Source organism: Acinonyx jubatus, chromosome C2 (assembly GCF_027475565.1).
Source record: "Acinonyx jubatus isolate Ajub_Pintada_27869175 chromosome C2, VMU_Ajub_asm_v1.0, whole genome shotgun sequence".
Classification (NCBI taxonomy): Eukaryota; Metazoa; Chordata; class Mammalia; order Carnivora; family Felidae; genus Acinonyx; species Acinonyx jubatus.
Window position 1 is genome coordinate 1,936,380 of NC_069384.1, and position 6,525 is coordinate 1,942,904.

General features: G+C 54.4%; 1 protein-coding gene across 1 annotated transcript in view; it reads left to right on the forward strand.

The window, feature by feature from the left end:
* TSPEAR (thrombospondin type laminin G domain and EAR repeats) overlaps positions 1 to 6,525 on the forward strand; it is a 155,292-nt gene that overhangs the window by 45,877 nt on the left and 102,890 nt on the right. The gene's annotated exons all lie outside the window — the stretch shown is intronic.

Here is a 6,525-nt window from a genome sequence, read left to right on the forward strand (position 1 = left end):
GAGCCGAAGTTGGACGCTTAACTGACTGAGCCACACAGGCACCCCTGGAACCAGCCTTTCTATCTCTCAACTTTTCTCTCATTTTCCTTATGTTTGTCATTTGCCCTCTTGACTCTCTTGGTTTTATGTTTTGGACCATGTTTCAGTCTTTAGCCATTTCTAGCCTATTATTTGGCATTATTTACAAGCTTACAGTTTTCAAACATCATCACCTGATTATTTCTTGTTCATAGCAGCTTGATTTCATCTTGCGATGTGAAGGAGATGTGTTCTCCGCAACTCTGATTATGGTACAAGTGTCTCCATGCTTTCCACCGAGTCTTACACGTCTATTTCATTGGACATCAGGCAAGTCCTGCTCAATGGTGTCAGTTCATTTGATTTTATGAATGAAAAACTTCTGGGGCATTGAGGTCCTGTTCCAATTTATATACAAATCTGTTTCCAGCTGCGTCTCTTTTCTACAAACATAAAAAAAATCCCGAGCTCCCTTCCTGCTTTTATACTATTTTGATTTAGTTTTCCTTATAATGTTTGAGATATCCTTTCTGTAGGCCTTCTAGGGGTTGTGGGAGAACCATGCATTTAATCCACTCCCCTGAACGGAAGAATGCAGTGTTGCTATGTGAAATACGAATAACCACCTGGTACTACAGGGTGTTCCGGTGCTTTCCTGTGTAGACACACACAGTCACGGCGGGCAGCTTCCGAGGTCAGCCACTGTGTGAGGCGCCCCTTGGGGACCCACTTTCACAGATGCAAAAATGCTGGAGAAGTGAACCACTCAATGGTGGGTGGGAAGTTCAAGAGCCCACAATTCCGGATACATCTCTCATGCCCCCTGGTCAAGCCCCCAGGCCTGGCCCCCAAAGCCTGGGGTTTTGTGAGTGGGAATGGGGAGGGAACGCGGGCTTGAGGCCAGTGGGGTCGGGGGAGGCTGACGCTGGCTTTGGGGACAGGCCCTGGTGCCAGCAGGTGTTGGGGCTCATCCTCCTCTTCTGCTTCTGATTTGTGGCCCACGTCCCTGTGTGTGATGCCCTTTCCCTTGGCCCATACACTGCCTGCTTCTCCCTTCTCTGGACGGTCACAGCATCATTCAACTGCCCCTGCTTCAACCACACCTCCTCAGGGTTGCTGGCGCCCTGACCCAGGTCCGGACCCCTCACTGAGATGGACCACTGTGGGTCGGGGGCTTCAGGCTGGTGCCGGCAGGCCAGGGTCAGTGGGAGATGGAACGATCACATGATTTCTGAAAACAGGAAGAAAAGCTCTGGGCATCTGAGCAGGGACAGAAGGGCAGCGAGCTGGGTCCTGGCTCGCAGGCACGGAGGCGCCAGCAGTGAGCGAGAGTCCGGAAGGCTGTGGCGCAGACAGCCACGTCAGTGGCAAGGGATTCACGTTTCGTGTCTTCGTTTCCAAGCGCATGCGTTCTGTTTATTTTGCTGTCATGGCACCAGCTGGGATGCCTGGTACAGCCCGAGCCCCTGGCAGCAGACCCTCCTGCCTCACTCCAGGGGGGAACCAGAGTGCGTGATGGAGCGTGTGGCCAGGCCGACATTCATGGCTTTGTGGTGGAATTTGGTTGAACTTACGTGGTTTCTTTGTCTTCCCAGTTTGCCAAGAGTTTTGCTTTGGGCTTTTGAGTAAAGAATGAGTCGGATTGTGTGTGTGTGTATGTGTTCATCTGTTGGGAGGAATTCTAACGGCTTTTCTGCTCCCCCTCTCCAGCATCATTGGTCATATTTCTAGCTTGCATTCGGACATTGACTCGACTTTTTACTCTTGTCGGGCAGCTCCGTATTGGATGAGCTAACACTTTGGAATTTCTTACTTTGTATTCCTAGGTGAGCCTGGGTTACAGTCAGTTTCTCTGTCTCCCTCCCTCTAGAGAGTGGTTTTGGCATCAGAGTTTTACCAGGCGTGTTAAATAAACCCAGAAGACTTCTGGCTTTTTCTAAGCTCTGCAATGTTGTGAATGTAACAGGAAAGGCCTCTGTGTTGAAGGCTGGCGGTAGGCAACCTTAGCGAGTCTATGCCTTTTGAAGATGAGACCTTTACATATCTTTTCAAGATCTTCTTTGGATATTGTTGTATTATAGTTTTCATCTTGTTAGTCAATACAGGCAACTTATAATTTCTAGAACTTGGTATATTTCATTTACATTTTCTTTTTTTAATGTTTGTTTATTTTTGAGAGAGAGGGAGAGAGAAGGGGGAGGAGGGGCAGAGAGTGAGGGAGACACAGAATCTGAAACGGGCTCCAGGCTCTGAGCTGTCAGCACAGAGCCCGACATGGGGCTTCAACTTACGAATCATGAGATCCTGACCTGAGCCGAAGTCGGACGCTTACCTAACTGAGCCCTCCAGGCACCCCTTCATTTACATTTTCTAATTTTAGGATAAATATACTCATATACTACTTTTTTTATGCTTAGAAACGAATATCTCTGAATCGGTGAGCGTATTCTTCTGTCCATTTTAAAGTTTATTGTTAGTAAACTTGCCAGAACTTGTAACATTTTACTGATACTTTTATTAAAATTTTTTTTCATGTTTACTTTAGAGAGAGAGCAAGGGCACAAGCAGGGGAGGGACAGAGAGAGAGGGAGAGAGAACCTCAAGCAGGCTCTGTGCTGTCAGTGCAGAGCCTGACATGGGCTCGATCTCACGACCCTGGGATGATACCTGAGCCCAAATCAAGAGTCGGACGCTCAACCGACTGAGCCACTCCTCCTCTTTCTTACTTTGTTTTTTGAGGGACACCTGTGTGGCTCAGTTGGTTAAGTGTCAGCTCAGGTCTGATCTCACTGTTTGTGAGTTCAAGCCCCGCGTACGGGCTCTGTGCTGACAGCTCAGAGCCTGGAGCCCACTCAAGACTCTGTGTCTCCCTCTCTCTCCGTCCCCCACGCACACTCACACACTCTCTCTCTCTCAAAAATAAATAAACATTAAAAAATAAATTTAAAAAAATTTTGTTTTTTCAAGTATTTTTTTCTAGAGTGTTGAGGGGAACACTTAACCTCTGTCCCGGAAGCCACGCACCAGGGGAGGTGAGGCTTTGTCGGTAATACTGTTCCACACGCTCTTGTTTAGGCTACTGTGTTTTCGGGACTGTCCTACCACCACCGTAAGGCCAGGCCTCCCTAGGAAAGGCTTGACAGACTGCAGGCGGGTGAGTTTCTGCTTTGGAGGTGACGGATGGTGGTGTCACGGCAGGTGCCTCGGGATTCCCGCTGGGTCCCAGGCACGGATAGTATCCGTGAACGTTCTGTGGACACGTGAAGAGCCCGGGCCATTTCCGTCTTGCTGGAGATCGCTGAGCAGAAGTTTAGGAGGTTCATGGGCAGTGAACTTTCCGGGCTCCTGTTGTTTAAAAGCCGTCCTCTGTGGTGAGTGGGGCAGGGCCAGAGGTTCCTCTATTTTCTAGTCTTTTCTCTTGCTAGAACCTTGTAGAAACGTCCCCCTCCTGGCCCCTGCCACCTCGGGTTACCGTAATGCTTTCATCGCCTCGTTTCATCTTGCTCCTCACAGCGTCTTCTGGCTCCAGGCGCGTTTGTGCAACTTTTATGCCATGACTTTCTTCCGTGACTGGGGTTCGATCCATCCCCTTCCGCTCTGCTCGGGGCCACGGATGCTGGCCGGCTGCGTTTGCCCTCCTCGGGTCCTGAGCTCTTCGGACCTTCCTCGCTCTGTCCTTCTGTATCGCGTTCTGTGCAGATCCTTCCAGAATTAGCTTTTACCCACACGCTCTACTGCACACACTCTTATGTCTCCTTTTATTTGGAGTGTCATACTTTTAGCTTCCAAGAAGTCCCAAGTATTTCCGTCCTTCTTCCCTCCCTCCCTCCCTCTGTCAGTCTGTCTGTCTGTCTTTCTGTCTTTCATAAGCATCCTGTTCTTACTTTAGGAAGTGGTAGCCTCTCCCTTACTTCAGTGTCCGCTTGACCGTTAGTTCAGAGATTTGCTTCTCTTCCACACTTACGCTTTCCTTACGTGTTTGGAGACCTTCGGTGTTCCCGTGTTTACACGGGGCTCTGGAGAGCTGGGTATTTGTTGGCGGTATGTGCTCTGCACAAGCAAACGTATCCTTCTTCGTGCAGAGCTGACAGCTGGGGCTCTGAGGAGCGAAGGGAGTGTCTTATCTTCCGGAAGTTTCTAAGAGTGCTGTGTGTTTTTCTCCAACCCTCAACCGGGATGGGAGCCTCCAGGCCACCCCGCCCCGTGTGGTTCCTCTCCTGCCACTGTTCTGCGTCAGCCGGACGCACCGGGGCCGCGCAATGCAGGACTGCAATCCAGGAGTCCCTGGCCCAGGGGTCACACACAGTCTGTCCTCAGGTCAGCCCCTGACGCCCCCACCTCGGGCCGCTCCAGGTCCTCGGAGGAAAGCCACCGCGACAGTCTGCTGACACCTGCCGTACTTCCTGTCGAGGTTTAGAGTCAACCTGCGCTTTCCGCTCAGACTTTCCCAGAAGACCTTTTAAGGGTTTGGTCCCTGGGTGGCCCTCCTCGGTTTTCTCTCCCTGCCCGGGACTCACTGATTGTTGTTTGGATGCAGGGGAAATGGCAGCGTTCGTCAGCAAACCGGTCCAAACTGGAAATGGAATGAGGTTTTGTGCGTGTGTGTTTTAAGTTTGTTTATTTACTTTGAGAGAGAGAGTGAGCGCATGTGAGGAGGGGAGAAAGAGAGAGAGAGAGGGAGAGAGAGAATCCCAAGCAGGCTCCGCACTGCCAGTGCAGATCTCCACGTGGGGCTTGAACTCACGAACCGTGGGATTGTGACCTGAGCCGCAGTCAAGAGTCTGACCCTTAACTGACTGAGCCCCCAGGCACCCTGAGGCTTTGTGTTTTTGACAGACTTCTTCTATATATATGGCTCACCTGCCACCGTGTTGACCTATTCCGGGTGCACGGTCCGTGGTTTTACTGTGTTCGCAGACTTGTGCCGCCACCTCCACGCCTTAATTTTGGGGCCTTTTCACCACCCCTCCCCCTCAAATGTAGGGACTGTGATGGTTACCAGTTGCTACCCTCTGCCTTCCCCAGCCCCCAGCAACCTCCAGTCGCTTTCCGTCCCCGGATTGTCCTACTCTGGACATTTCTGATGAATGGGAACCCATGACATGTGGCCTTTTGCGTCTGGCTCTCGCACTCAGGCCCGGCCGTGCTGGGGTGGACGGTGCTTCCCTCCTGATGAGACTCCGTCGCGTGGCCCAGCCACATTTTGTGTGACCTCTTTGGCTGGTGGACATTCGGCTCGTTTCCACTTTTTGGTTACTGTGCGTCAGGCTGCCGCGAACACCGTGTCCGGATTGTGCTGGCACACCTGTTCTCCGTCTTCAGGGAAGGCGCTGGGAGGTGGGCCTGCTGGGTCGCGTTGTGACTCTTGGGAACACGTTTGGAGCTTTCTTACTCCAGCCTGTGCCTGGGACCCGGGCTCAGATGGGGCAGAAGGACACTGCAGTGGGGCCTCCCCGAGGGCGGCTGACACTTCCCCCCGGCGCGCTCCCGGGGCACCAGGGCAGGCTGGGCCACGCTGGCTGTGACAGCGGCGTAGGACCAAGTAGAAGAGGAGGGGGAGGGAGCCCCGGGCCCTCTGCTGCCATCCGCTCCCCCTGCGGTGGCCAGAGGACACAGAGCCCGGAGGCTCAGGCCGTGTGGGAGCAGGAAAGCCAGACTCTCTGCTGCCTCAGGCCCTCACTGTGTCCCTCCCTAGGGAACTGGCCATGCTACCAGGAAGGTGGGCCAGCCTGTGTCACCTTGGCCTCTAGCTCTGGGGGTGCCTCAGGGAGGAGCAGGGGGGCAGCCGTATGAGATGGGACTGCTCAGCCCGCTGTGCGTGCCTAGCCACCTGGCCGGCTGTCCTCCGTGCCGACTTGCTCGGTCCGTGTGCTTGGGATCCCGGACCACGTGTCCCGTGGGGCGCCTTGGAGGGGGCCTGAGCCCCAGCCCGAGGGGCGGCGGGCAGAAGCCAAGCGGCCATTTGGAGAGGCGGGGCAGACCTCGGGGTGCGGGAAGGGCAGCCTGGGGGGCAGTACTCATGAGTCCTGCTCCCCCACCCCCTGCCCCACCACCAGAGACGTGGGCATCTTCCCACTCACCTGGGACGTGGGCCTCAGGGGCCTGGTGCAGTGGGGGTGGGGGTGTGGGGGGCCGGGGCTTAGGGAACAGCGGATGTGGGAGCATCAGACCAGGTGTCGGGATCCAGGAAATGGTCAGGAGGCAACCGGGAGGAGGCCGCACAGGGGCTGGTGTCCTCAGTCGGTGAGCACCGTACCCCCGCCGGCCGTGCCTGAGAGCCACGGTGGGGGCTTCTCCATCCTGGTGTGGGGTGGGGACAGGCCGGAGGAGAGGCTGCTGGGTGTGGGCAGCCAGCGAGCTGGAAGGGGGAGTGTGACTCAGGCGTCCGTGGCTGCTGATGGCGTGGGGGTGGGCGTCCACTGTGTCCCACAAACCTCAGTCTTGGTTAGAGAGACAGCTTTTCTGAGATGGACCCGGAGGCCACGTGCTGGGGCCGGGGGTCCCCTA